We start from the raw sequence: 27792 nt of genomic DNA, 5'->3' as shown, positions 1-27792 counted from the left end.
ATTCCCTGATTAGCTAGCACTCCCCATAACAACAAGGAAGCCATTTCTGGGAGCTGTCTGAGCATTCAGACTTCTGATGTTCAGGGCCGGCTCTAGCCATTTCGCAGCCCCAAGCACGGCGGCACGCTGCGAGGGGCGCTCTGCCGCTCGCCGGTCCCGCGGCTCCGGTGGACTTCTCGCAGGCATCCCTGCGGAGAGTCCACTGGTCCCGTGGCTCCGGTGGACCTCCCGCAGGCGGATGCTCCACTGGAGCTGCGGGACCAGCGGACCCTCCGCAGGGACGCCTGCGAGAAGTCCACCGGAGCCGCCTGCCGCCCTCCTGGAAACCGGCAGAGTGCCCCCTGCAGCTTGGCGCACTGGGGCCTGGAGCCGGCCCTGCTGATCTTCTGCCTTAGATCCCGCTCGCCACTCCTCGATATGTGACACGCCTTGATCCCAGACTCCCAGCTCTCAACACTGATCCAGGTTTAGTGTCTCTGGCTTAAGACTATTGCTGACTCTGATGAAAGACATTGGTCCATCCAGACCGATTCTCACCTCACACTGTCAATTTGGTAACAGACTCTGACTTTGTGGCTTTGACCTGGCCTAGCTATGGATTGATCTCTGACTTTCAGCCCTGATACTGAGCAGTTCACTCCATGTCCATAGGCCGCCCATGTCCTCACCCTAACACCAGTTGTTTCTTGGCCCTGCCTATGAACCCTCATCTGCCCAGTCAGAATTGAGAGCTTTCTGCCTCAGTCCCTACCAGTCCACCTTAGGATGCAGACAGGTGGTATATTAAAGTTATATAACCTAACAATGAATGGTAGCAACAAACACTAAGGGTGAAAATATGATTCAGTCTCCATGCTCATACAATCTTTGGCCTCTCAGATTGCAAACAGAGCCATCATATTAAAGCTAATTGTGGAGAGAACACTTGTCTGCTTGGAACTGGACTGAGTCCACCAACTCAGTTCAAATAGGCTCATCATCTAAAGGATGGTGTCTTATTTTTATTAACAAGATACAAACCAAGAGATAAAAAAGAAACACTACAAACAAAAATCATAACAAAAATTAAGGAATGAAACTAACATTGTGACTAACGGATAATTAAGCACTATATTGCATTTGATAGGCAGAGCAGCAGGATATTCTTCTTTGGATTCTAAATACAATATACTAACATATGCACTCTGAGCTCCATACCTAAGTCTATACTTGGAGAAAGCTATTCACCATTCTCCTCTTCCAGGACTACAATTCCACCTTTAGATCTAGCCTTCATTGCTATAAAGGGGAAGATTTTGGAAAAAATCAACCATACAGTGGCATCGGTAACACAGTACCTCTCTATACTTGGAAATAACTGTTGGCAAATAATCACAATTAAATGTTTACCACTGTATGCCCACCACATAATATGAATGTACATTGTCCCCATAATTATAAATTCAAAATGTCTGACTGCTTTAAGAAGTTGTTAATTTCATTTCTTTAATCTGAAATATATATATCAATGCACTCCAGCACAGACACAGGTGGAGAATGACTGGCCACACCATGTATTGATGCATGGGACATGACATGTGAGAGACCCAAAAAATGGTGGAACAAAGAGAAAGAAAAGAAAGGTAGAGAACAGTGAGAGGAAGAATATAGGAAGAGAAGCAAATCAGGTAACCAAGGGTACGTCTACAGTACGAAATTAATTCGAAGTTATTTTATTAGAATTTCCAGAATTGAGTTCATACATTTGATGTGATGTGTCCCCACTAAAGCACGTGAATTTGGCAGAGTGTGTTCACAGTACCGAGGCTAGCATCGAATGGCAGAGCATTGCACTGTGGTAGCTATCCCACAGTTCCTGAAGACAGTCTCTGGTGCCCATTGGAATTGTGGGTTAAGCTCCCAGTGCATGATGGGCAAAAATATTCTTGCAGGTTTTCCTGGGTGTGTGTCATCACTTGCTCCTCCCTCCGTGAAAGCTACGGCTGACGCCATGCTGCCAGCAGACGGTGCAGCACAGTGCACCCCCTGTCGCCTGGTATGGTGAATCCACTTCAAATGTCCTCTCCTCTTTCTATCTACTCTTTCATCTACCCATTTCCCGCCATTTCTCGGCCATTGTGAACAGAGCCGCACAGCTTGTGCCGCAAACTCTGCTCTCGATGCTTTTTCCATGTTGTCGGTCCTGGGCTCTCACTGAAGCTACAGAAGGCAACAATTCCCTGTTGTTTCTCAGCCATTGTGAACAGAGCCACGCAGACAATCTGGAGAAAGCAGCGGAAGCTGTCCTGGGCTCCCGTGGAAGCTACAGAAGACAACCATTTACCGCCTTTTATCTGCCATCTTGAACTGAACAGCTCATTTTGCGCCCTTTTTCAAGGATTACCCATGCAGGCGCCATTGTGTGGCAAACATGGAGCCCACTCAGATTTCTGTTGCAGTTTTGACAATTGTATATACCTCGTGCATTATCCAGCAGTATGTTCAGTACTTAAAAAACTGGGCAAGGAAGTGACGACAGTACGATGATGGACTGATGAGGACATGGACACAGACATTCCTAGATGCATGGCATGTGGCGATTGGGAGATAATGGTGGCATTGGGCCAGGTTCATGCCATGGCACGCTGATTCTGGGCCTGGGAAACAAGCACAGACTGGTGGGACTGCATAGTGTTGCAGGTCTGGGATGATTCCCAGTGGCTGCGAAACTTTCCTATGCATAGGGCCACTTTCATAGAACTTTGTGACTTGCTGTCCCCTGCCCTGAAGCGCAAAGACACCAAAATGAGAGCAGCCCTCACAGTTGAGAAGAGAGTGGCCATAGCACTTTTGAAGCTTGTAACAGCCAACAACTGCTGGTCAGTCAGGAATCAGTTTGGAGTGCACAAATCTACTGTAGGAGCTGCTGTGGTGCAAGCAGCCAACACAATCATTGAGCAGGTGCTATCAAGGGTAGTGACTTTGGGAAATGTGCAGACCACTGCAGATAGCTTTAATGCGCTAGGGTTCCCTAACTGTGGTGGGGCGATAGACGGAATGCATATCTTGGCCCTGGCACACCGTGGTGACCAGTACATAAACCGCAAGGGATACTTTTCCATGGTGCTGCAAGCACTGGTGGATCACAAGGGACGTTTCACCGACATCAGCATGGGATGGCCGGGAAAGGTGCATGACGTTCGCATCTTCAGGAACTCTGGTCTGTTTGAACAGCTGCAGGAAGAGACTTACTTCCCAGACCAGAAAATTACTGTTGGGGATGTTGAACTGCCTATAGTTATACTCGGGGACCCAGCCTACTCCTTAATCCCATGGCTCATGAAGCCATACACAGGCACCCTAGACAGTAGTAAGGAGCAGTTCAACTATAGGCTAAGCAAGTGCAGAATGGTGGTAGAATGTGCTTTTGGACATTTGAAAGGGTGCTGGCGCAGTTCACTGACTCGGTTAGATCTCAGCACAACCAATATTCCAATTGTAATTGCTGCTTGTTGTGTGCTCCATAATATCTGTGAGAGTAAAGGGGAGACTTTTATGGCAGGGTGGGAGGTTGAGGCAACTCGCCTGGCTGCCAATTTCACACAGCCAGACAACAGGGTGATTAGAAGAGAGCAGAATGGCACACTGCTCATCAGAGAAGCTTTGAAAGCCAGTTTCATGACTGGCCAGGGTGTGGTGTGACAGCAGGGCTGGCTTCAGGGTTTTTGCAGCCCAAAGCGGCAGGAAAAAAAAAAGCTGCAGTTGTGATCAGCAGCAGCTTCACCGCACCACTTTCTTCTTTGGTGGCAATTTGGCGGCATGTCCTTCCCTCAAGAGGGACCGAGGGATCTGCTGCCAAACATGCCACCCCTTCCTCTTGGCCACCCCAAGCACCTGCTTGCTGGGCTGGTGCCTGGAGACAGCCCTGTGTGACAGTTGTGTTTGTTTCTCTTGAAGTTACTCGCACCCTATAATGTGAAAGGAAATAAAGTCAAAATTGTTTAAAAACTGTTCTTCGTTATTTGATGCACAATGCATTGAGGGAAATTAGAAGGTAGACTGGCGGAGAGGAGGTTGGGGAGTGGAGGAGGAGGGAAGGACAAGTCCAGAAACCAAATCAAAAGTTCACTTATGCCAGCTTTCTGGTGCTTGGGTGATCCTCTGGGGTTGAGTGTGTGGGACCCCATAGCCTCCCCCCTCATGTTCTTGGGCGTCTGGGTGAGGAGGCTATGGAACTTGGGGAGGAAGGAATTTGATTATACAGGGGCTGCAGCGGAAGCCTGCGGTCTTGCTGCCTTTCCTACATTAGATCCACCCTACAGCGGAGCATGTCAGTTTGCTCCCTCATGAGTTTGACCATCGCGTTCTGCCTGCTCTCATTGCACGCCTCCCTCCTCTCTTCGTGTTCCTGTAATGCTTTATGGGACTTCGCAATTGTTTGCCTCTATGCATTCAGCTGGGCCCTATCAGTGCAGGAGGACTGCTTGGACTCAGCAAACATGTCCTCCCGAGTTCGTTTTTTCCGCCTTCTAATCTGGACCAGCCTCTGGGATGGAGTAGATAAGGGCTGTGTTGAAACATTTGCACCTGCGGGAGGAGAAAAAGGGAGGGTAGTATTTTAAAAAATACATTGCAGAGAACAAAAGGGGGCACTTTGGTATGAGTAAACCATCACACACGGCCAGGCAACAGAATTCATCTTGCAGGCTGTCCCTAGGGGCACGCAAGATTCTGCTTCTTCTACATTCATTTCAATGCTTTCAAACTGCTGGGCCCCCTTTCCCACAGCAAGCAATGCCTGGTGAGTTTGCCATATAAAAAGAGGGCCTGCAGGCTCTCTTGGATGATCACTGCACGCAACAACCACCACCACCCCGCCCCCTACCGCCTGGCTCTGATCAAGATCTCACTCACCAGAAGTACCTTCTCCAGGGACATGGAACAGGAGCTCGCCTTGGGAGTGAGGGGAGGCTATTGGATCCAGCATTAAGATTAGCTCCTGGCTAAGGGGAGAAACGGATTCCCCACCTGCTGCCTGTGCACTGTCCTCCTCCTCCTCCTCTCTTCATCCTCCAATGTTTCTTCCTCCTCACTCCGTGCAACTCCCCCTTTGCAGGTGTCCACAGACAGTGGTGGAGTAGTGGTGGCATCACCTCGCATAATTGCATGGAGCTCACAGTAAAAGCAGAATGTATGGGGCTGTGACCCAGAGCGCCCATTTGCCTCCCAGGCTTTTTGGTATGCTTGCCTGAGCTCTCTGATTTTTGTACGACACTGCTCTGTGTCCCTGGAGTAGCCTCTTTCCATCATGGCCCTGGAGACTTTAGCATAGGTATTTGCGTTTCTTTTTTTGGAATGTAGTTCTGCCATAACAGACTCATCTCCCCAGCATGTGATGAGATCCAGCAGCTCCCCTTTGGACCATGCTGGGGCTCGTCTGCAAATCCGGGACTGCGTGATCTCCTGTGATGGTGGACTCTGCATGGTTGCCTATGATGGTGGACTGTGCTGATTGTCACCTGTGCTGCTGATCACCAAACAGGAAATGAAATTCAAAAGTTCCCAGGGCTTTTCCTGCCCACCTGGCTAGTGCATTGGAGTTGAGAGTGTTGACCAGAGCGGTCACAAGGGAGCATTCTGGGATAGCTCCCGGAGGCCAATAACATCGAATTGCGTCCACAATACCTTTAACCCGGGATTGCAATCTCAATTTAAGGACTACTCCACTTGCCGAAGTGGAGTACAGAAATTGAATTAAAGAGCCCTTTAAATCGGGAAAAAAAAACATTTGGTCATGTGGACGGAATCATTTTTTTTCCGAAATAACTTGGCTAATTCTGAAATAACCGGCTAGTGTAGACTGAGTCTAAGAGAAAAAATCTGCAAGGGTAGGGGGAAACAGAAATAAAAACAGAGATGCAAAAATATGCAGAGAAAATGAAGTAAAACAAAACTCAAGTAAAGAAAGTAAAAAACAAAAGAAAGAAGAAAGAACAGATCATATAAATTAGGATTAGAGAATGTAGAAAATAAAGGAATAACACACAGTACATAGACTAGTGAAAATAATGAGAGATGGAGTAAGTGACCAGGGAAAAGTTTGGAAGATGACAGATACAAGAAATAATATTTCTACATTTTTAAAGTAGGACTATTCTTAAGAAATAAAATCAGGACAACTTGACTGGGGCTCAGTCTTGGAAATAATTGCCAGAAGCGTATTGGTTCTTCCACCCCTAATGTTCAGTTATTCTATTTTGATAGTTTCTCCCAGATTGAACAGATGATACAGTGTTTCAGTAGCCAATAAAAGTACTATATAGCTAAAAATAAGCTATCTTGAAAAGAGAACAGGAAATGCTGAAGCAATTACTATAATGACTCATCATTAAAATTATCCTTCTTTTGTAAAGTGGTCATAGTTGCACACAGTTTATGATTATCTTAAAGTAGCCAGACCTAAAAAGAAAGGGCAAAAGTATTTTTGTTTAAAAATTCAATTGAATGTTCATTGTGCCTTTTACCATTAGCCCTTTCCTACTCCAAAGGATTATTTCCTCCTTTGTCACCTCAGATCTCATCTACAGTGTAAGATTCACTGATTACAATCAGAAGAAAAACTCACAATGAAGTGAATTATAAGTGTGATGCACAAAGGCCTCCAGTGAAAATTGCAGATAATATCCCTAAGGCTTTTGAGATACAACATGGCAGATAACTGCTTCATATTGCTTAATCTGGAAATATTAACATAATGGAATACAATCAATAGTCTCTAATAATTACAGCAAAACCACATAATTCCCACAAGTAAACATGTGCTTTATGTGGTATACAAGTTGCTAGTCTGTAAAATGCATAATTACATTCTCTGTAAAGCAATTCATCAGAAAACACAACTATCTTGTTATACTCTTGAGGGCATTTCAAAATTCATTCTACAATACTAGCAACACCAAAGTTTAAAACAAGTTCCAGAACCAAGCAACAGCTAGCAGAAACTGTCATAAATATTAACAAGTATGTGAACAATATAGACAAACTTCAAAAGAGGAAAAATAATTGTTAAATGTGGTTCCAGAATATAAATGGGATGAAACTAAGATGAAACTTTCAGGCCATGAATGGGATGAAACTAAGAAAAGGAACATTTTGGCTAAATATTAGATAAAATTTCAGGCTAATAGATTGTGGTGAAGTCTCCCAAGTAAAGTAGAGATAATCCCATTACTTGAGTCATTTAAACTACAGCTGTTAAAGTTCTGGAAACATTACTATTGGGTACAATCCTACACTGGCAAGGGTATATACTAGACAACCTACTAACTTCCCCCATCCTCTGTCTCTAAATTCTTTGCTTTTGTGATACTCTGCTCAAAAACTCTGAAGACATCCCTAACTGTAAATATGCTATGGATTTACGACTTCTTCTAGGACAGCAAACACTTCTACACAGTAAATATTAGGTATGCAGAAAACCAAAAGTATTTTAATGAAATTTTTAATTAGGATCTGCGGACATTAGATTTAGGATAAGCAAAATAGAATATTTAAAGAAATTTATTTGAAGTCTTTTTAAAACAAGTACTTGTCATTAGTAAACAAACTTCCAATTCACCAAAATGCAACTAAAAACGGAGAGCTCTCTTTTTCCTCTAATGTGTGAACAGAGATCTTTATTTTAACCTCTAATGTGTAAATACCCCAATACTGAGGGGTGAGTAGATTCGGGACCTACTAAGAGAAAAGATCCATTAAATTAATTCTGATTTTGGTTTAAAATAAAGTTGTTAATTATACTGGTTCATGCTTATTGCATTTTTTTTCCATACTCGGACCCTGGTGCTGTAAACACTTATACACAGATTTAACTTTAAGAACATGAGGAGTTCCACTGAAGTCAGTGGGACTAATCACATGCTTACAGTTAAATGTGGGTGTGTTTGCTGGACCAGGGCCCCGGTAGATAAATGGAGGGCCGTTTTCCAATTTAAAATGTAATGCAAAGTTTATGAACGATCCATCAATTTGTTTGATTGGCACAGATCCTGTCTGGTGTAATTATAACTAAATTTTGTCAGACATCATGGCATAATTTCATATTTCAAATACTAAATTGTCTTTAGGTAAAACACTGGAAAATTTCAAATTAAACCATCTTCTACAGGACAGTGTCTAAGATGTCTTTCAGAGCATTCTAATAATTATAAAGTACAGAAAAACTAATTTGAAACAAAGTTAAGGTTGCAAAGTCAAGCACCCAAGTGTTAACATTAATTAGCCTGTGCAACCTTAATTTTTCCCTCTTGTGTGTTGCTTTATGATATGCGTTGCTCTGACAACATTAATACTGGCATCTCCTAAATTATGAGTGCTTGCTATGCAAAGTTAATAGACTTTCCTACTTTTTTAAAAAGAAAATTGAGAAAAAACATATTCCAATTTATGGAACTTTATTGACTCCCACATGGATCATTAGTAGGATTTTTACTGTTATAACCACAACACACGTTTCTGCCACTTAGCAAATGGAGTAACTGGTAGCAGTAGAAAGCCAATATCTATAAGGTGGGCAAGCTAATAGAGGAAGATGAGACACACCTTTTGCCAATAGTTTCACAGCTATTTGGTGGACAGCAAAAGAATGATGAGATTGAGGAATCCTGGGTTCCATTCCCAGGACTGGAAAGGAGTGTTCTCAAGTGCTCAAAGACCTGTATGGCCTTGTCACCCCCAGACTGCCCTTGTTCCCATCTGCTCCTATCCACCCAACCCAGCTCCTGCCCCATTCCTTCTCTGCTGTTGTCCCCACTCTCCCTTCCTGTCCCTTGTCTCCAACCACCTGTCCCTCTCTGTCCTCCTCAGATCTTGCCCTGTTTCTCCGTCCCCCACCTTCACCTCTATCTCCACTCTTACTCCTCTATTCATGTCCCAGTTACTCCTCCCCTATCCCCCAGGCTCATATCCATCCCCTTTCTCCACTCCTTCTCCTTCCTTACTGCTCTTCCTGGCATTGCCCCTGTCCTTACCCTCTGCTCCTCCTCTCCTCCACACTCTGAGCTCCTCTCACTCCACCTTTCTCCCACATTTCTTCCATCCAGCCTCTCTGCATTGTAGTCAGGATGATTCCTCCTATTCCATGCATCCTTTTCTCCATCAAGGAGAACACTGACAGAGAGACAATGTCCCTCCTCTCAGTTCCTGTGCCTGGCACCATAGTGCCACTGGTAACTGAAATGAGCAATTGCAGAAAAGCCCTTGCAGTCATGGAGCATGCTGAGTTTATCTGTAGGGCTAGTGTATGCAGTCTGGCACACAGGAGGTGTGAGAGATTGGAGTATGCTCAGTACAGATGGAATCCTGGGAGTATTTAGCAGACAAACTAATAAAGCTCTACAGAGCATCAGGGTCAACCCTAGGCCTTTTGCTAGCTAGGCAGAAAACATTCACTCTCTCTCTCTCGCACACACACACACACTCTTCCCCTTGGAGTGGCTGAGCAAAACAAAGGAAACAAAAACCATGGCTGAGTGGAAATGCGCTGACTTGCCCCCCTGGAAGTTAGTACCTAGGGCAACCACCAGGGGATTACCAGCTGGGCAGGATTAATTGCAGATCATGTAAATGCCCAAGGAGAAGGGTTAATGGAGGGTTAGTGCCAAGGATTGCTCTGGTGTGGATTTTCTATAAATTGTCCTTAAAAAGGAGGATTCTTACTGCATGGAATGGGGACAGAGGTGGACAAAACAGCATTGGGCATAGCCAGTGGATCACCCACTACTTTCTCCACTTCATACAGTTCTTCAGACCATGGAACTCGTCTACCCCAGCAGATCAAGAGGGCACAATTTGGCCTGATGCTACTACATTCCTTCTCTCTCCAGTAGCCCAATTTATCAATATAACATAATAATAATAATTAATAAATAATTAGCAGTTATACAGGCTGTTACCCTGCAGTTCTTATTGTGGTGAAATTCCATTTGAACTCAAAGGGAGTTTTGTCTGATTAAGCACTACAGGATTCTGTCCCGGTTTTATAAAGCACTGATCACCACAGCATTTAGGGCCCATTTCTAAATATTAAAAACAGACTATGCAAAGTTACTCACAATGAATGGTGTTAAACAGAGCTACTGCTAGCACCAAGAATAAATTGCTAATCCTGGAATTGATGGCAGCAGAGACATTTGATTTTTCTTCTTTTGTGATTAACCTCGGTTGGGAATTTTCCCCCCATATGTCTATTTCTCAGACTTCTTATACATTAACAAGATTGTTTTTGAACAGTGATCTCTATAGGTTTATTCTTCAAAGCACAGTAAAACTTTATCACAGCTTCAAAATATCATACAATAAAACTAATTTAATTGCACTTAGTGATGGCTACTAGTCTCATTAAAATACTAATGAGGCTTATAATTATTAAATTGCTTAATGATTGCTATTAGGAATAAATGACAAAATAAAAGTTTAAATACAAAATAAAAATGCCCTGGGGTAATTTCTCAGTGGCAAGTTCATCTGACATAGTTCTTCTGAAGCATTAAAGGAAAGAAGGAAGATTCTGGATTGAGATGAGAATGGGTAGGAGGCAAAATCCTCTGTATTTTTTAACATTTAAATAGTGTGAAAAATCCACTCTCTTTGTAAAGTCTTTTCAGCCAGTTTTCTCCTAAGAAGTGTTAAATACCAAATGGCTAGGTATCTACTTAACAAATATGGAAATCCTAGTAACGAGTCATATTTGTAAAATCAGTTAAGCTTATATGAGCTTCAATTTTTGAATATATAAGATCCCAGAGTAATAGTGGAACCTATTTATTACACACTGGTACAACCAAAAACATTTATAGCTGAGTATTAATTCTAATAAGCACAGGCTAGATACTGATATCCTGAGAAGTGACAGGCTAGATAGTAACCTCTACTTCCTTAGGAAAGGGCATAGGGATTCAGCTCAGAGTATGAAGAAAAGAGTGCCATCTTCCCAGCCTCTTCCTCAGAGCTAGTCAGACCATCTTGTAGAAACATATTAGTTGTGACAAAACTTTGGTCTGAGAGGAGAGTCTCTTGTATTGTATAGACTAGGCACTGGCCTGGGATGAGGGAGACCCAGATGCTTCAAGCCTCTGCTCTGCCTGATTCAGATTGATCTAGGATGAAAAACTCTGCTCTGAATCAGACTGAGTAGGGACTTGAAGCTGTGTCTTTCAGGCCAGTGCCCTAATCAGCAGGCTACACACACTCTCTTGTTTTTTGCAAAAATATTTGAAAGTTTTTGTTTCCTTTCCAACGCTAAACAAAAATCAATTTTGAAACCTCAAGAGTTGTTAAAAAATGGAACTGTTCTCCAGTAAGCACTATTCATTCTTCCCTTTCCCAGGCCTATGGAAGCCATTCTGTAAGTTTGGGTTTGTTTACACTGCACACTAAGCCCAGGCTCTGACTTTCGTTCACACACAAACCAGTATGACTCAGATTAGCAAGCGCTCAGGACCTGCGTCCTAGCACCCTCCTGTGGGAGGTGGGGGATCAGAGCCAGTGACTCAAGCCAGTGACCCTGCTGTGACTCAAGTCCTAGTCCTGTCATTCTGCAGCATGGACACTGCTCGAGCCACAGACTTGAATCTGAAGGTCTATGCAGTGTAGTATGGATGCTTTATCACAGATGTGAGACCCAGGTCCAGTGATTATAAACAGCAATTTAACAATGCAATGTAGATGTTCAAGCACAAGCTTGGGAACACCAGGTTCACAAACCCAGGCCACACAGATCCTGATTTAAAGTGCAGCATAGATATACCCTTGGGGTTCTATCAACCTAGAGGACGACTGAACCAGTCAAAATTAACTTACCTATCTTCCCCCTTAACAATGTGGAATCCTCTCCTTAAATGGATTTCCATGGCCAGCAACCAATGGTGAACATTTGTCTGGAGCTGCACTAACAGGGGACTCGGAGGAAACATTAAGGTCTATGAGTCAGTGCAAGTCAAGCAAAACTGTCTGTTTTGTTTTGTTTTGTTTTGAGGTTTCTTGGGCGGAACGGGGTGTCTTTCTGTTTCTGTGGATTGAATAGGCAAATAGCACCACATGATGGAAGAAAAGTCCAGGCTGGGATGATTTAGTTGGGGTTGGTCCTGCTTTGAATGTGGGGGGGTTTGGACTAGATGACCTCCTGAGGTCTTTTCCAACCCTAATTTTCTATGATTCTATGAATGGCTGGGATTCCTAACACCTGAATGGGAGTAGCCCATGTACGATATGATGGAGCCCTCAGGCCCTATTTCAATGCCCACTGAAGCTGATCAGGCCCTAAATGCATGTAATATTCAGAGATAAATAGAGTAAGTGGAGTTTACACCAGACTGTGCTCTGAAAATGGAACACAATGCTTGTCTTAAACACATCTGAAAAAAAAATGAAATCACTCCATTAAAATTCAGTCTTTCTTCTATGCTAAGAAAACTGCAGAAGGCTCCATCAGACCAGAAAAATAAATTACATGGAGTGGGGCTAAAGATACTTTACACCAATTTATACCTTGTGGAAGCCAAGATAGATAGATGAAGATTTTATCTGATCCAAAGCTGGCAATGTCATTACAACAAAGAGGCTTTTTTTTTCAGAAATGAGTTGTTTGAAGAACACACACCATAGCAGGCATACCAGTGGGAGCCGCAATCAGCAGGACCTGCGGACAGGACAGGTAAACACTCTGGCCCGGCCCTCCAGGGGCTTTCCCTACACAAGCGGCGACCCCTGTTTGAGAAACATTTACATAGACATACAGAAGAAGGGGATGCAGATAAGTCTCCTTACAAATGCAAAGTTGGATAAAATAATGCAAAGTTAGTCTCAGCAATCCAACACACTATGCCATTTGGGGTGGGGAAAGCGCAACAACTCTGCAGATACTTCTGGGGCACCAACCATCTGAAAGTTCAGAATTCTAGATTTATTTTCCATCCTGTGCTCAGGTGCTTTATTTTCCGTAATCAACTGCTATGTTTTCAAGACCAGAGCAATGTTTTTAGGATCAATAACTTTCACCTCCATTCCCTGAGATTTCTGTGCTGTGGCAGTGACTTTCTTTCTAATCTCAGTGAGATAAATGAATTTAGTCTCTTTTCATATAATGAAGCCATGCTCCCAGTTGCATCCTGTCCAAACTCCATGAAACTTGACTCCAAGCTTTCAGACAGATTCCTCAGTGTTGATGAAGAGCTGGATCCATCTGTGTTTTTTCTTCTCAGTGGCCGTCAAAGGTCTTTTAAAGAACGTGACTAATCCAGTCACATCCTCACTCTTTTTATTTTGTAACTTTTATTTTAGCTATCAAATGTTATGTCATTAGCTTACACTAGTCAATATCTTCTGTTTAGCATGTGACTTCTAAATGTTTCTATAACGACAAATGTGGGGTAGAGTTTCTACACATTTGGAATATATACCCATGAACCAGAGGATTATAGAATTATAAAATCATGGAATATCAGGGTAGGAAAGGACCTCAGGAGCTCATCTTGGCCAAACGCCTGTTCAAAGCAGGACCAATCCCCAACTAAATCATCTTTGTCAAGCCTGACCTTAAAAGCCTCTAAGGAAGGAGATTCCACCACCTCCCTAGATAACTCATTTCAGTGCTTCACCACCTTCATAGTGAATTTTTTTTTCCTAATATCCAACCTAAAGCTCCCCCACTACAATTTGAGACCATTACTCCTTGTTCTGTCATCAGGTACCACTGAGAACAGTCTAGATCCATCCTCTTTGGAACCCCCTTTCAGGTAGCTGAAGGCTGCTATCAAATCCCCCCTCATTCTTCTCTTCTGCAGACTAAATAATCCCAATTCCCTCAGCCTCTCCTCATAAGTCATGTTCTGCAGCCCCCTAATCATTTTTGTTGCCCTCTGCTGGACTCTTTCCAATTTTTCCACATCCTTCTTGTAGTGTGGGACCCAAAACTGGACACAGTACTCCACATGAGGCCTTACCAATGCTGAATAGAGGGGAATGATGACGTCCCTCGATCTGCTGGCAGTGCCCCTACTTATACAGCCCAAAATGTCGTTAGCCTTCTTGGTAACAAGGGCATATTGTTTACTCATATCCAGCTTCTTGTCCACTGCAACTCCTAGGTCCTTTTCTGCAGAACTGCTGCCTAGTCACTCAGTCCCTAGTCTGTAACAGTGCATGGGATTCTTCTGTCCTAAGTTCAGGACTCTGCACTTGTCCTTGTTGAACCTTATCAGATTTCTTTGGCCCAATCCTCTAATTTGTCTGGGTCCCTCTGTATCCTATCTCTACCCTCCAGCATATCTACCACGCCTCCCAGTTTAGTGTCATTCGCAAACTTGACAAGGGTGCAATCCATGCCATCCTCCAGATCATTAATGAAGATATTGAACAAAACTGGCCTCAGGACCAACCCCTGGGGCACTCCGCTTGAAACTGGCTGCTAACTAGACATGAAGCCATTGATCACTACCCATTGAGCCCAATGATCTAGCCAGCTTTCTATTCACCATAGTCCATTCATCCACCAATACTTTTTTTACTTGCAAGAATACTGTGGGAGACCGTTTCAAAATGTTTGCTAAAGTCAAGGAATAACACGTTCACCACTTTCCCCTCATCCACAGAGCCAGTTATGTCATCACAGAAGGCTATTAGGTTAGTCAGGCATGACTTGCTCTTGGTGAATCCATGCTGACTGTTCCTGATCACTTTCCTCTCCTCTAAGTGCTTCAGAATTGATTCCTTGAGGACCTGCTTCATGATTTTCCAGGGACTGAGGTGAGGCTGACTGCCCTGTAGTTCCCTGGATCCTCCTCCTTCCCTTTTTTAAAGATGGGCACTACATTAGCCTTTTTCCAGTCTTCCAGGACCTCCCCCAATCACCATGAGTTTTCAAAGATAATGGCCAATGGCTCTGCAATCACATCTGCCAAGTCCTTTAGCACCCTCGGATGTAGTGCATCCGGCCCCATGGACTTGTGCTCGTCCAGCTTTTCTAAACAGTCCTGTATCACTTATTTCTCCACAGAGAGCTGGTCACCTCCTCCCTGTACTGTGCTGCCCAGTGCAGTAGTCTGGGAGCAGACCTTGTTCGTGAAGAGAGAGGAAAAAAAATGTAACAGTTAACTGCCAAAGTGCCTTTCCTTCCTTGTGTAATCCAAGTGGTATCTATACCACCAACATTTAATACAAAACTAGTATGAACTTGCAAATACAGAAATGGAAACCTCACAAGGAAAGAGACTGCAGCTTATATTCAGCTATTCACACAGTTATTTGACAACTATTCCTTTTGTCTTCTGAGAAACCATATTAATTTTCCTTGACAGTGACTCAGGTCATTACCCATAGCAGTAATGAGACAAAGAAAAATAAATGCTGTAGTCTAAATCTCCCTCTTCCTTCTCTGCAGCTCTGTCCATGACCAAGTCACGTTTGTGTCATGACCAAGCCAAGTCTGTCTTGAACCCAAGTCTATGGGGTTCACGGGAAACAGCCAGACTTCAATCCTCCACCTGGGACCCTGCTGATAGGACGCATGAAGCCCAGTCCCAGTTTGAGGCTCCACCCAAGATGTCCTATTGGCAAAATCCCAGACCAGCTGATTGGCCTGCTGGCCCTAATTAAGCCAGCATCAGGACCAGGAAGCTGTCTGAATAGCTGGGCTTTCCCTGATCTGGTCGGTGTACCCTGTGCTCCCAGCTCCCCTGCCTTGATTTGCTGGCATCTGATTTGTAGTTCTGATCTCCAGTTTGTCTCCTGTCTCTGACCCCCTGGTATCCAGACCCCGCCTGACTCTAGTTCTTAACTCATGGTTCTGATCTCAAGTTTGTCTTCTGCTTCTGATCTCCCAGTACACTGACCCAGATGACTCTAAACTCCTGTCTTATTAGTGTGGACTCCGACTCTGACCACTAGGTCTAGCTGCCCACGACCCAACTGTGACAGCTTGTTCAGACTACAATAAAACTATGGGATGGAGCCAGTGCAAGGAGGATGGACCTAGCAGTACCACCACAGTCACTGGAAGCATAGGACTTGCCTCCAGAGATAATCAAGCACTGCAGGCTGAAGTTGCTGAGCTGATTGTGAAAAACAAGTGACTGCAGGAGCAAGTGAGAATACCGTGCTGCACACACAACCTGCAGCACTTTCCCCTGAAGAGGGGCTTGAAATAACTTTGTCCAAATGGTCCTAGAAGAACCACGTGTGGTTCCAGGCATTCATGAAGCAATGCTGCATCCCAGAATCTATGCTTCTGACCAGCCAAGGTGGCCTTGGTAAGCAACCTGCTGACAGGAGATACATTAGACTGGTGGAAAGCCAGAGCCTGGTACTTTCAAACTGGGATATCTTTCTCCAGTCATTATCAACCATCTTTCATGACCCACACCGAGCTCAAACAGCCAAGACCACCCTGAGGAGATTCCAGTAGGGGCAAGACTCAGTGGACTCTTATGTGTCACATTTCTGCTGCCTCACAGTGGATAGAGAGTGGACTGAAGCAGGGTAGCTGTGCCAGTTTTATGGGGGCTTGCAGGAAGAAATTAAAGATGAACTGGCCTGTGTAGAGATGCCTATGGGCCTAGATGCCCTTGTGGACCTTGACTTCTGCACTGATGATCAGCTGTGAGATTGAAGAGAAGAGAAAAGGGGGTTCTCTGCAGTTCCTCTATGCTTATACCATGGCTGAACACATGCAAGCAGCTCCCTTTTTCCTGAAGAAAAAGAACCGTGCTGTCAGCATCACATGTGCTTCCACTGCAGTGAACCTGGCCATGCCATCTCAGCCTGCCCAGTATGAACACCAAGGAGCTTGGGGAAACAAGCCAGTCCAGGCATGGTGGGGGAAATTGGCCTGGTCCTTGATAGAAGAGAATTTTCCTGTACTCTAACCATCACTGATACATAGCCTGAGCCCCATCCAGGGGCTTCCCATTTGCAGGTACCTATCTATTGACAGCTCCCCATTGTCTTTGGGTCTAGGAGTAAACTAGCCTCCTGGAGGCCATTATTCAGGGACACAGAAAAATAATGCAGGGAACAGATCACACCAAACTGTATATTCCTCTGATCCTTGGCAGCTCCTGCTTCCCCAGCATGATTTCCTGGCATCCTGACATGATGTGACTCCTGGCATCTGATTCATGGTTCTGATCTCCAGTTTATGTCCTGTCTCTGACATCGTGGTACCCTGACCCAGCCTGATTCTAGTTGCCAACTCATGGTTCTGTCCCCAGTTTGTCTCCTGCTTCCGATCTCCTGGTATCTGACCCAGCTGACTCTCAACTCCGGTCCTTTTAGTCCAGGCACTGACTGCTAGGTCTGGCTGCCCATGACCTGGTCATGACAGTCTGTCTGATGCATCAGACTGTACATGTTCATTTGAAAGAAGGCTTAGAAAGCAAAAGGGACAGAATCAGTTTCAACAGCTCAAAAGACTGCAGCAGCTAGGCTGTGTTTGACAGCATCAAAGAAACTGTGAAATATTGTATCAAATAAAGGGTTTACAGTCATCCACTCTGAGTGGAAGAACAATGATAAATACAATCTGCCTCTTGACTAGTAAAGGAAGTCTGCATGATGGAAGACTCTTTAATGAGACGTTAAATAAGGCCAGCAATTGTAAAAATTCCTTTGATCTAGACGTACTTGTGTTGTCTACTGCTGCCGAACTTATAAGTATGTATGTGGATAGTGACAGATAGAACAGAGTGCCCCATCTTCCTGAAAGTAAACTTTGTTAAAAGTCTTCCATATTAGACATCTGCACTTTTCATTTATGGAAGCAAAGGCAAATATTCAGTCTGAATTAAAATGACATAAAGTATAGTATCATGGTATGCCACGGTATAAAATTCTCTCTCTATCTGCTTATGATTAAGCTGCAGAAGAACTCAGTTAATTATGAATAAGAAAAAAGAGTGTGCAGGGCCAGATACCATTCTCTTATCTATTGTTATGCCAACAGATGAGAAAACATGGCTTCCTTAGAACACGCAGACGGAGAAATAAAGTGTTTAAAGTAAAAGTATTATTCAAGCTGGGCAAAAGACGGATTCATATCAGATCAACTTCAGTAAAGCAAAATATCACAGGTTTGAATTTGATAATTGTATCCAACATCATTACATGGTGCCACTACAACAGAAGAGTCCATCCCACAGTGTGAGGGACCAGCTGCTTCCCTTGTATTTGATCTTTTCAGAACAGTCACTATCCCATCCCCAGACATTGGCTCTGCTGGGAAAGTATCATCACTTCACACTCTCAGGCTAGGCTAAACCCTGAACTTGAACACTTCTAGGTTCTCTCATATATAATTAAATAACATGCACAAGTGTATAAAATATAATTGGACTGGAAAAAATGGAAACCTTACCAACTGAAGTATGTTGTGGATGAGAGGGTGGCTTCAATATTGTCATGGAACGAATCCTTACTGCTTGTAATATATCTTGTTTATTAAGCACATCCTACTAATTTCACTGGTCACCACTAGCAGATGTGGACAGAGTTCTCTAGATAATTTAGAGCAAAGCAAACTGAACTAACAAGAAATATGCCTGTTATTACTGCCACTTTGGTTGTAAGTTGTCTCCCTTTCCCCTCATTCTTGTGGTTTGTTTTGGTTTCATTTAGTTGGTTGGGTTTTTTTAGACTGTAAGCTCCTTGGGGCAGGGGCCATCTCTTCCTATATTTTTGTATAGCTCCTAGCACATTGTAGGTGCTATGGCAATTTTAAATCAATGTGAATAAATAATAATGCTAGCTGAGCCCTGTGTCTTTTTATCCTACTTTTCCCCTTGTAACAGAGGGGCTAATGCTGCTATTTCAAAATTTCAGCTCTAATTGAAGCTAGCACTTCAAAGGTTTAGATACATTATAAGGAAAGGAAATTTTTGAGTCAGAATTAAATTTGCTCTCCAGTCCTGCTAAGGTAAATGAGAGAGAAAGTTCACGAGGTTAACTCACCAAACCGCAGCCACTGTTATTTTTTTCTAAATACAGTCAAATGTGTGAGTGAGTGAGTGAGTGAGAGAGAGAGTGTGAGCGAGAGAGATATTAGAATCCATTTTGGGAGCACTAAAATCCAGATACAATTTATTGACTGTCACTGGGGAAGAGTATTTGTTGATGAAGGCTTTTCCAGAGTGTCCTAATGAACTTGACATAATTCATTTGTCAAATTTTTTCATCCATTGCAACTGGAATTTCTGTACCCACTCCCGCCCTCTCAGTAATTTATCGGCAGAGAGAATTCATAAACACCACTGGCCAGACATTATCAGCATGTTTAAAATAGATGGGGTTGCATCCTACAGGTAAACGTTAAAAAAACTGTTTTCTTGACACTAATTGATCAGTTTATTCCATTAAAATTGAATTAAAAAAAGCTTCAGTCACACTTCTAACTGGCCAGCTGCCCAAACAAAACATACAGATTTGCTGAGTCATACTCTCCATTCAATTCACAAACACCATATTTTATCTGGCCTTACATTTAGTTCCTGAGACTAGAAAAGAGAGGAAGTGGAAGTGGTTTCCAGACTGGGCAGTAAGAAATAAGAGTTGGGATCAGTATAGAAATTTAAAAGTGGGGCAAGGTGAAAAGGGTTACTACAATAAGCAGGAAAAATGAACAGATGGAACAGTACAATGTATGTGAACAAACACTGATTAAAATGGTGTTAGTGATAAAAATGCAATCAAACAGTGGAAATTTAGTGGAGGTAGCCTCATGAGTGGTCTATTCAAAAGTTGGTCAAACAACATACTGGACTGATCAGTGGCAGTGCAGAAGAAAAATGTGTTGTATGTAGGCAGAGATACAAGGGCATGAATATATATGGATTGTGCCTCAAGCAAAAAATTAAAATTAACAGGCCTCACAGAAAAATTTAGAAGTGGCTTCTTTCTTGTGCTCCTTTCCTCTTACCCAACTAAAGTATACATGCTAACAATTCCTGTTCCCCAGCCGCAGTGTTTTTTCTTCATCATCTGGAATTATAGTATCCATTGGTGGCTGCCCCTCTGAATTTGTTTAGTAATCATTCAGAAATTAGATTAGGTGGAGATAAAAAGCACAGCATTTCTGTTAATATAATAAGCAGCCAACTCAACCTGTCTCTGTTCAGTCTTCTGGAAACATCTAGTGCACAATGTGTATGCTCAGTGGTTTAACAATGGTAATAGGATAGTCATTCTTATTAACATTACACAGTCACCTTTGCATTGTCACACTTATCTTAGTACCTTGACACCTATTGTGGCACATTCCTCTTTACCTCCACCTTGGTGGTTGCCTGATCTTACCCCCTACTACACACATTTACTTGGGAGGTGTCTTTCCTTCCCCCAAATTAATCTCTTTCTCCCCACCTCACATTTGCTGGAAATAAACATAAATATTTACCAGAAAAATATTGATAACATATGATAATTTAATATGTACACTTTTATAAGACTAGGATCTTGTCTATGCTGGGATTTGGAGTTGGGGAAAACAGAGACAGTGATTAATCTTTAAAGAATGCTGCATCTACTCAACAGGAAGATGGAATGGAAGTTAGCATATAACGATACTTTGAGTAAAATCTGTGCAGATAAATCATCATGAGTGAAATTCATCCACAGTGAAAAGGTCTGCACAAGGATTATGCATCCCTTAAATCTCATTTAAGCCCTATTCTGAAAGTTTAGGTAGAATTTAAGAGGCACATAGGCTCTGTGCAAGTTCTCTGTTGAGGACTGAATTTCACCCCCAAGAAATACAGTCTAAAGCATGCTCCTTCCTGCTCCTGTTCTGTTAAATAGGAGCCGGATTCAGCCAAAACTTGTCAACTATGTTTATTGCACAACAACAAGTGCTTCAAATTACTTCTGTTTGGTAGGAGGGGAAAAAAGAATAGTAGATACATAATTATTTAATAAGATAAAGAAAGTAAATTGTGTTAAGCAATTGACAAAACCATAATTACAGTACAGAGCTGGGAGCTTCTAAGAGGGACATTTCTGAACATTTTCAGCATTGGATGCATATAATAATTTATTTTCACACCAGTTTCTTCCAGATGTACATTAAATTAGTAAAGCAAGACTAGCTTTTAGCAAATAAACTCAAAATGAAGCCTTAGAGAAAACACTTTAGAAGTGCTTAGTTTAAAAAATATGCACCAAATTAATCATTTTATGAAAAGTTTTAACTCCCAGTTGAATTAAGATATGTAGAAAAGTTTTTTTTGTTGGCTGTTCTTTTTACCTGGTTTAGTACAGTTCTTATGATGACTATTTATTCTTAAACCAAGTGCAAAGAAATTTTATGAAGAGTGCTTACCTCAGATTGTATGTTTCCCACTATTATTAAAAGGGCAAAACAAAGAAATCAGACAAAATCAAGATCATAAGAGGAAACATAGGAAAAAATAGTTTCAGCAAGGTTGATATAATCGCTATTTAAAATTTGTCTGTAAATAATAATAATAAGGATCTAATTATTCTGGTCACATTATTCCCTTAAATACTTATACCATTTTACACATATAATATATTGTATTCTTTAAAATGTACAGTTACTTCATACACATAAAAGCAAAGGAAGTCAGAATTATAACAAACTAAATTGTATCACTGAAATACAATCAAATATATGTGCTGGGGGGCAGAGGGAATTCAAAATGTAGGAACTAGAATGGGATGAACACTTTAAAATGTAATTTCAGTCAACTGTGTGAATAAAAAATACAACCCCCTTAATCATCAATTGGTGTTGGCTGGACTAACAGGGCAAAGACACCTACAGGATATTTGGTCAACAGGAGAGACACCCCCTCTCCTTCATTTCTTGTGGTGCCCTTGTGGGTGAATGGATTTTGAGTAGGTTTATGCCATCTACCCGGTGTCTTAAATGCCCGTTTAAAAAGCAATGAGGGACATATATTGGCTGGTTCCCTCTTTCATCAATGGGTGAGTGGAGCTGCCTTAAAAGATTCCTTGCTGATGCAGGTTCACTCAATTGTTACCATTTTTGTTGCCTATTCGCACTCCTAGATTTTTTCTGGGTCAAATTGCTGCACTTTGTTGTTTGCTACTGGGCTGCCTGTTATAATCTGGGTTCTACCAGTGCCTTCTTTAGAGCTAGGAGGAACTTTCCCCTCATCAGAGAATTGGGGATCTGGATTAGGGAGCAATTCTTTGCTTTACTTAGTTAATTGTTAATTTTCTCTGGGTCAAGTTGCTGCACTTTGTTGTTTGCTACTGGACTGCCTGGTATAATCTGGGTTCTACCAGTGCCTTTTTTAGAGCTAGGAGGGACTTTCCCCTCATCAGAGAATTGGGGATCTGGATTAGGGAGCAATTCTTTGCTTTACTTAGTTAATTGTCACAATGATTTGCAAGTGCCCATTGTGGGTTAAGTGAAGCAGCATGGGGCCCAGACTGCCACTGCTGTCCTAAGTATTGACTGGGCACCCTGCTTTGCATTGCGGGATGATGGGAGGACTTCAGTGTCTGGTGCAGAAGGTAGCACGCTTTGTCTAGCTCTGTATGCCTGACAGAAAGAAAGGGTAAGGGAGCTTTAGGGGCTTCCTTGATCCTGATGTTATCTAGATTTGGCAAGAGGAGCTAGGGTTTGTCTCCTGTTAAATGTGAGGCTTAATCTGTCTGGCAATTAGATGATGAAACATACTGGATTTGCCTTGTCATGTAGCTGTTGTGGAGAGAACTATTTTGCAGCCGCTCCTTGGCTCTGTTTTATGTTGTAGTTAATAAGTTGCAGCTTTTAACCATATGCATGCGTGTGGTGTCTGATTTCCTGCTGTGTCCAAGGCACAAGATGAATTAACTTTGATGACACTGGAAAGCACTTTAATTTGCTTTCTGAAAAAAGTATACTGTTTTTTTCTTCTTGAGAATGCTAGAGAAAAGTGCAGGTCTTGTGAATATTTTCACAAATGTGGTCAAGTCAGGATTTTAAAATGAAATCTCTATGATTTCTTTCTACCTATTTAAATAAAGTTTCAGTTATCCAGACACAGACTAGAAACAATACCATGCTATTTAGGTTACCAATCATACATTGATATAAACAAATAATGGAAGACAGAATCAAAATTATTAACTTGTGAGCATCCATATAGTGTTTGAACTTTTTAAAGAACAAAGTACTAAAAACCAAAGGCATCCACATTTCCAAAAGAGTGACAAATGACTTTGGCTTCCCAACTTAGTACTCTATAAAGGGGCACTTCTTAAGATTTAGGCCCCTTTGAAGTGTCTAAAATTGGGCACCCAAAAATTGAGGTACTCCAAATACCTAGTCATTTCTGAGAATTTTGACCAACATTTGAAGGCATTTTGCTAACAGAAAATAAGGCTAAATTCAAATGAAGCATTTGGTACAAATAGTCTAGTAGAAATATTTAAATGGTTTATGCCCATAGTATTATTTTCTATTTTGAACTTCATGTATACGTCAATGAATCCTCCACTGATGTGTCTTTAATATATTAGATAATTTACTTTCCAAATTGCTCAGAGAACATTTGGAATTGATATAAGAAATATATGTATCCAATATTGAGTCAAGAAAATTTCTATCCCAATTCAACTTTATATGACAAAACATTAAATAAAGAAGAAAGAGGAAGGTACTTGTGGTAGCTTTATTCAGAGTTAAGTGTATATTTCATTGCCCTATAAGTTATGGACTGGTATGTGTGCCTAAGACTGGTAATGTCTGAAATCATATTATTTTTCATTTTAAAGCTGTATTTTGACTGTTCCACAGTCCAGAATTTTTTATGGTGAAACATAAACCAATACAACTAGCTAATGTCACAGAACACAGTACTGGAAAATCATACAAGCAGCACCTGATGAATCTGTAGGCATCTACAGTTTCCATTACTGTATGCTTCATATTCAAAAGCTCACGGATCTTTTAAAATTTCACAATAGACAGTGTTTCTAAAGGTTACCTGCTACAAGCTATATAATAGAATGCCACTTCTATCATATTGAATAATACAGTGAAGGCAGAGAAATGAAAATTTATCCAGCAAGTTTTTAAAAGTTTCCAAGTATTGACAATAGAAACTCTATGAATGCCAAATCAAGAGCCCACACATCATGCTGCATATCACACTGCAGAAATTCAAAGCTAACAAACTACATCTAGTGTCACAACCTTTAACAGTTCAACTAAGCAAACACAGATGAAAAATAATGACTGCATTACAAGCTTGGAAGCCCTTTGCTAACACTCAGGACACGGTTAATATTATGGCTGGACACTCTCGCAGATGCTACAGTGAAATGAGATAACTATGTTTGAGAGAAACACACTTGAGCTTTCTAATATATTACATTTGGGTGTCATGTACCCTAACATTACTTCTCTTTATATATATATATATATATTTTGCTTCAGTTTCAATAAATGACATCCAATACTTCAGCAGTCAAATGCATTCAATCAATAAATGAGGCTGATTTGGGCAACTCAAGAAAACTCACTCACACATTATACTGGAAAAATACAGGGTTTGCTTAAATTTTTACAGTTTATATCATAGACATGGGATAGGTTTTTCCTCTTTTTGCATTCTTAAATTTCCTTTCTTTTAATTTTGCGCTTAACCTTTCTGCTGATGACAGCAAAAAAATAAAAATAATAGGCTAGAGTCAAACAGTGTGAGCAGGTGTACTCGTGCATAAAGTTAAGCGTGTGCTTGAATGATTCAATGAACTGGGACAGAATACTCATTAACTTCCAATACTGAACCTGTACAAACTTTTGTACACAACTTAGCTAATGTTTTGAGAACAAAACACACATGGTTTAAGAAAATAGTTTGCTGGGGTAGCCAGTGCTATGTGGCCAGCAGATGCACCACAGTCCCCTGATGCTAGATGAACCAGTTTCAGAGCAACTTTACTAGGAAAAGACTAAAAAAATAATTTTCTAACATGAATGGATAAGGATTTCAACTCAGATCTCCCAAGGGAAATGATAGTGTTGATGCTGTGCTACTTATTTATCTATTTCTCTTGGGTATTTTACAGAAACCATGATGATAACCATTTGAAACACTAACATTTGTGTTTTGTTTTTAAACCACCATAATATATTTAGGATGAAACAAAGCAAAAACACAACCAGATCAACATAAATAATTATTAGGCATTAGTTGGTATTACCCCTGGGTGGGCTGGATGGATCCAGTTCATCAATTCTAATCCACTCTGGTAAATGACCTACACGGCTTATTAGCTGTTCAGTTGCACATGTGAAATGCCCTGTTAATTTCAGTCTTGCTCCTAACAAACCGGAATACACATTGTAAAAAACACCATCCAACAGGCATCCTTGTTGGTAGCTTTGAGGGTAGGATAAAGGTTAAAAGGGCATGGAAACTAAATCACCAAATCTCCCCTGGAGAGGACTGCACAACAAGCAGCATGGAGTCACATTACTGAGGTAGAGTGCAGAAGCCTGAATGGCCATGTCCTCTGCCATACCTTATAGGGCATGATCCAGCTCCCAACGAAGTCAACCTCACACAAAATTAATAGATTAATGGCAGAAAAGACTACTATGACATCCAGTTGGACTTCTTCCATAATGGTGGCCAAGAACGTCACTCAATAATTTCTGCATGAAGCCCGTAACTTCTGTCTGAGCTATAATATAGCCTTAAAAAGATAGCCAGGTCTTGATTTAGAGTACGGCTGTTGATTAATCACTGTTAACTCATGTGATTAACTCAAAAATTAATCACAATTAAAAATTAATTGTGGTTTTAATTGCATTGTTAAACAATAGAATACCAATTGTAATTTATTAAATATTTTGGATTGTTTCTACATTTTCAAATATATTGATTTCAATTATAACACAGAACACAAAGTGTACACTGCTCACTTTATATTATTATTTTTATTACAAATATTTGCACTATAAAATGAAAACAAAAGAAACAGTATTTTTCAATTCACCACATACAAGCACTGTAATGTAATTGCTTTATCGTGAAAGTGCAATTTATAAATGTAGATTTTTTTTTTGTTACATAACTGCTGCACTCAAAACCAAAACAATGGAAAAGTTAAAGACTACAAGTCCACTCAGTCCTACTTTTTGTTCAGCAAATTGTTAAAATTTACGGGAGATAATGCTGCCCATTTCTTATTTACAATGTCACCTGAAAGTGAGAACAGGTGTTGGCATGGCACTTTTGTAGCTGGCACTGTAAGGTATTTATGTGCCAGATATGCTAAACATTCATATGCCCCTTCGTGCTTTGGCCACTATTCCTAAGGACATGCTTCCATGCTGATGATGCTTGTTAAAAAAAATGTGTTTATTAATTTTGTGACTGAACTCCTTGGGGGGAGAACTGTATGTCTCCTGCTCTGTTTTACCCACATTCTGCCATATATTTCCTGTTATAGTAGTCTTTGATGATGACTCAGCATATGTTCATTTTAAGAACACTTTCACTGCAGACAAAATGCAAAAAGAGCACGAATATGAGATTTCTAAAAATAGCTACAACTAGGTGCCGAGTTTCTAATCTGCCGGGGGGGGCTCCCCCCAGCTAAACCCAGGCCCCACCCCCACTGTGCCCCTTCCCCCAATGCCCCACCCCACTTCTTCACACCTCTGCTCCATCCGCCCTGCCTCTTCCCTGCCTCTTTCCGCCCAGTTCCGCCCCCTCTCCCAAGCATGCTGAGCCCTTGCTCCTCCCCCGTCTCCCACAGTGCCTCCTGATGCCATGAAACAGCTGATCCGCAGCAAGCAGCAGGAGCTGGGAGGGAGAGGGAGGCACTGATCAATGGGGCCTGCCGGCAGACAGGAGGAACTGGCGGGAGGGAAAGGCATTGATAGGGGTGGACCTGGAGCACCCATGGAGTCAGCACCTATGGCTACAGCCCTCAACCCAATGTTTAAGAATCTGAAGTGCCTTCCAAAATCTCAGAGGGATGAGATGTGGAGCATGCTTTCAGAAGTCTTAAAAGAGCAACACTCAGATGCAGAAACTACAGAACTCAAACCACCAAAAAAGAAAATCAACTTTCTGCTGCTGACATGTGTTGGTCTGAGCTCTTTTGGATTGGTGTCAAGCAGAACACATCATCAGCGTGGAAGCATGTCGTCTGGAATGGTGGTTGAAGCATGAAGAGGACATATGAATCTTTTGTGCATCTGGCACGTAAATACCTTGCAACGTCAGCTACAAATGAGACTTGTTTTCATTTTCACGTAACATTGTGAACAGAAAGCGGACAGTATAATTTCCTGCAAATGTAAACAAATTTGTTTGTCTGTGCGACTGGCTGAATAAGAAATCTGACTGAGTGTACTTGTAGGTTCTAAAGTTTTACACTGTTTTATTTCTGAATGCAGTTATTTTTTGTACATAATTCTACATTTGTAAGTTTCACTTTCATGATAAAGAGATGGCACTACAGTACTTGTTTTAGGGGAATTGAAAAATACTATTTCTTTTGTTTTTTACTGTGCAAATATTAAAAATAAATATAAAGTAAGTACTGTATACTTTGTATTCAGTGTTATAACTGAAATCAATATATTTGAAAATGTAGAAAATATCCAAAATGTTTAAATAAATGGTATTCTATTATTGTTTAACAGTGTGATTAATCATGTGATTAATCATGCAATTCATTGTGACTGATTTTTTTAATCACCTGACAGCCCTAATCTAAAGTCTTCAGGTGATGGAGAGTCTACCACAACTCTTGGTAAGGTGTTTCAGTGGTTAA

Source organism: Gopherus flavomarginatus, chromosome 3, assembly GCF_025201925.1.
Source record: "Gopherus flavomarginatus isolate rGopFla2 chromosome 3, rGopFla2.mat.asm, whole genome shotgun sequence".
NCBI classification, from domain to species: Eukaryota; Metazoa; Chordata; order Testudines; family Testudinidae; genus Gopherus; species Gopherus flavomarginatus.
This window is presented reverse-complemented; position numbering follows the sequence as displayed.